We start from the raw sequence: 5000 nt of genomic DNA, 5'->3' as shown, positions 1-5000 counted from the left end.
CCTGCAGTGGACCATTAAAGCTGAACTACAACTGCTACAACTCCCTCCCCAGCCTCCTCGTCACACTGGACATTTGTACCATCTCCATCTCCAACGCCCAACTGTAACGTCCTCCACATTCAACTCCATGTTAGGATTCTGCGAAGTTTGTTCCTTCCGCGAAGTATCATTTCTGTACTACATTTAACTGGCCTTTGTGCTGCATACAGATTTCTTCATCTTCTCATTCATAGCATAAGTTCTCCTTAGTCTGCTCCTGTACTCAAGTAAGCTTTGTTTTTACTTGCTATGTATATGTTTAATATATATGTATATATGTATATGTATATGTATATGTATATGTATATGTATATGTATATGTATATGTATATGTATATGTATATGTATATGTATATGTATATGTATATGTATATGTATATGTATATGTATATGTATATGTAAATGTACACGTACACGTATACGTATATGTATATGTATATGTATATGTATATGTATATGTATATGTATATGTATATGTATATGTTTATGTACATGTACACGTACACGTACACGTACACGTAGACGTAGACGTATATGTATATGTATATGTATTTGTATATGTATATGTATATGTATATGTATATGTATATGTATATGTATATGTATATGTATATGTATATGTAATGTATATGTATATGTATATGTATATGTATATGTATATGTATATGTATATGTATATGTATATGTATATGTATATGTATATGTATATGTATATGTATATGTATATGTATATTTAAATGTACACGTACACGTATATGTATATGTCACACTGGACATTTGTACCATCTCCATCTCCAACGCCCAACTGTAACGTCATCCACATTCAACTCCATGTTAAGATTCTGCGAAGTTTGTTCCTTCCGCGAAGCATCATTTCTGTACTACATTTAACTGGCCTTTGTGCTACATGCAGATTTCTTCATCTTCTCATTCCTAGCATAAGTTCTCCTTAGTCTGCTCCTGTACTCAAGTAAGCTTTGCTTTTACTTGCTATGTATATGTTTAATATATATGTATATGTGTATATGTATATGTATATGTATATGTATATGTATATGTATATGTATATGTATATGTATATGTATATGTATATGTATATGTATATGTATATGCATATGTATATGTATATGTATATGTATATGTATATGTATATGTATATGTATATGTATATGTATATGTATATGTATATGTATATGTACATGTACATGTACATGTATATGTATATGTATAAGTATATGTATATGTATATGTATATGAATATGTATATGTATATGTATATGTATATGTATATGTATATGTATATGTATATGTATATGTACTGTATATGTACTGTATATGTATATGTATATGTTTATGTAAATGTACACGTACACGTACACGTACACGTATATGTATATGTATATGTATATGTATATGTATATGTATATGCATATGTATATGTATATGTATATGTATATGTACATGTACACGTACATGTATATGTTTATATATACAAACGCGTTCTTTTATTCTAAAAACTTTAGTAAGAATCTTGTTCTATCAGAGACTCCTGGAACTTGACTTGCTTCCTTCCCTTTGTACTTTCTTAGTTATCAATGATCCCTTTTCTCTCGCTTTCTTTTTGTACCTCCTCCCCGGTTTTCGAACAAATTGAGATGCGCCCTGACTTGTAACTACTGCAGCAAACATAGTGCTGGCATGGGTATTGGTATTTGCGATGCGCGGGGTTTACAAATAAGGATGAAACAACAATCTTTGCCTTGCCTCGATCTTACTTTAGGACCACACACAAAGAATTTCAAGTCTTCTTGACGAAGATCAAATCTAATCTCGGTGCATGTCCGGCCTTAACAAAGAAACGGCAGTCTTGAGTTATCTTTCTTTTTACAATGGCTGTTTGTAACTAAGGTTTAAGAAGAAAATAGCTAAAAACTGGTTTACTAATAGAGTGGTTAGCGAATAAAATAGATTTAATGTGGCGGGACACTAGACTAGCATGCTATTGCCATTGCTACTTCGTTTGAGTAGAAACGACTTCCGTAAGAACATTTCAACAATATTTCTAACATTCGTCTAAGTTTAACTTTTCTTAGTTCATCATTCCCCTTCTCACTCTATGACGGAAGAGTAATTTGGCATTTGGACATTTAAAAAACAAAAGATAGTTACCGAAGTCGTTTCTCTTCAAACGGAGTAACAAAAGTTAATAGCATGCTAGCGACAAATACCTAGTGTGCCACCGCCTTTAGTAACCATTAGCGAGTGCTGAAACCTTTGGTCAATTTAACAGATAAGATATCTATAAGGGTGGGGATAACAGGCGGTAACGGACATGGAACTGCCTAGTATAGGCCTTATGGCCTCTTGCCGTCTACCCCACATTCTCATATTCTCATGTTCTATAATGGCTCTTTGTAAACAAAGCTGTATTTACTCAACAACCATGGAAGGTACATTTCAAGAAATTATGTAACAAAGACCAAAGTTATATATCCGCAACATACATAGGTTTGATTATGTATTTAAGATACAAGTGTAGAAGGAATGGTCAGAGCAGACACCATTTGAGGATGGAGCTTATATAAAATCTATAACGAATTTTTATGTTCTACCCACCCCCACCCTGATAGTACAATAGGTACTATGTACGTATAAGAAAGTATGATACACACACTGAATGGTCCCAAGTACATATATTTTCATCTTTTCAACCACATTAATTTCCATTTTAATTCCATGCCATCACGGTATATATATATATATATATATATATATATATATATATATATATATATATACATATACATATATATATATATATATGTGTGTGTGTGTGTGTGTGTGTGTGTGTGTGTGTGTGTGTGTGTGTGTGTGTGTGTGTGTGTGTGTGTGTACATACGGGTAGTAACGATGTAGGTAGGGTGAGATCAGAGGAGCTTGTTCGGAATTACAAGGTCCTCCTTCAGGAGATGAAGGAACGTGGGAGCCGTCACGTAGTCTGTGGGATCCTCCCGAGGATCTACGCAGGTTCGTGTTGGAACAGTAGAGCCATAGGGATCAATGATAGGATATCGCAGTTGTGCACACAATTGGGATACCACTTTCTTGATCCTTGGTATCTCTTTTCTAGGCGCCATGACCTTTACGCTTCTGATGGGATCCACCTTACCCGCAGAGGCAAAGATGTTCTTACAAACCTCATTGTGGGAGTTTGTAATGAACCAGCTCCTTTTTTAGGGTAGAAGGCCAAAGGGAAGGGGAAATAGAATGTACTTGGGAATGTACTTGGGAAAACAGTGTAGAGTATAGCATTAATGTAGAACAATGTACCAGTATAGGACAAAATATAATTTTAGGATATAATGTCGCTAGAGGACGAAATGTCACATTAGGATATAATGTCATAGGACAAAATGTCGCAATGGGATATAATGACAGTGGAGGACAAAAGATCACGATGGGAAGTAATGATAAAGGAGAACAAAATATCACGATAGGATGTAATGATAATGGAGGAGAAAATATCACGGTAGGATATAATGTCATTGAAGGCCAAAATGTAATTTTAGGAAGGGATACCGGACAGAATGTCAATGAAGGCCAAAATATCATGATAGGATGTAATATCGCTAGAGGACGAAATGACACATTAGGATGTAATGTCTTAGGACAAAATGTCACAATGGGATGTAATGACAGTGGAGGACAAAAGATCACGATGGGAAATAATGATAGTGGAGAACAAAATATCACGATAGGATGTAATGATAATGGAGGAGAAAATATCACGGTAGGATATAATGTCAGTGAAGAACAAAATATAATTTTAGGAAGAGATACCGGACAGAATGTCAATGAAGGCCAAAATATCAAGATAGGATGTAATGACAGTGGAAGACAAAAGATCACGATGGGATGTAATTATAGTGGAGGAATAAATATCACGGTAGGATATAATGTCACTGGAGGACAAAATATAATTTTAGAAAGGGATGCCGGACATAATGTCACTGAACGACGGGAGGCCGGCGTGAATCACGGTGACGTAGGGGGACAAAATGTACAAAATAGATCGGATGACCGTAATCGACCAGATGTCCGTGATGGGGGAAATGTTAATTTTGATAGGAGAAATGTTAATGAGGCATTGAATGTCAATGAAGAACCAAATAATAATAATATAGAGCAAGGCATAAATAAAAAACAAAATGATGATATAAGACATGATATTGAAACTCAAAATGTGTCAAAAAGAAATAACCAGGAGTTTCTTAAAACTATGTACTTTAATGCTCGTAGTATTAGGAACAAATTTCAAGAAATACAGGCGTATGTCAAAAGCGAAAATCTCGATATGATAGGAATAACTGAGACATGGTTAAATGGTACAGAGTTCGAAGCTGAATTTAATATTGCGGGATTTAAACACTTTCATCAGGATAGAAACCACAAGAAAGGTGGGGGTGTTCTATTGTACGTTAAAAACAATGTTCATGCTTGTGTTTTAGAGAAAGTGAAACAGGATGCATATGACAGTTTGTGGGTTGAGTTAACCCAAACAAATGGACAAAAAATGAATATAGGTGTAATATATAGGCCAAAGACATTATCATTAGCAGACGACAAACTGTTATTTCAAGAACTGTCTAGTTTCTGCAACCGGGATTTATTGATAATGGGTGATTTCAATTTTACTGACATTGATTGGATGACCCTTGAACATGGCCATATAGGTAGTCGCTTGATTGATTTTCTTGGTGACAATTACTTAATTCAGCATGTAAAAGAGCCCACAAGATATGGAAACTTACTCGATTTATTGATCACTAGCCGCAAAAGCATGGCAACTGATGTAGAAGTCGGTGAATCTGTTGCAAATAGCGATCACAACTTAGTCAGATTCAAACTCCTAAACAATTTTAGAATAGATACTTGTGCTTCTAAAATACCCGATTTCAGTA

The sequence above is a fragment of the Oratosquilla oratoria genome, chromosome 19, assembly GCF_046742065.1.
Source record: "Oratosquilla oratoria isolate Oo_2021 chromosome 19, ASM4674206v1, whole genome shotgun sequence".
NCBI lineage: Eukaryota > Metazoa > Arthropoda > Malacostraca > Stomatopoda > Squillidae > Oratosquilla > Oratosquilla oratoria.
Note: the sequence above shows the minus strand (reverse complement) of the source record.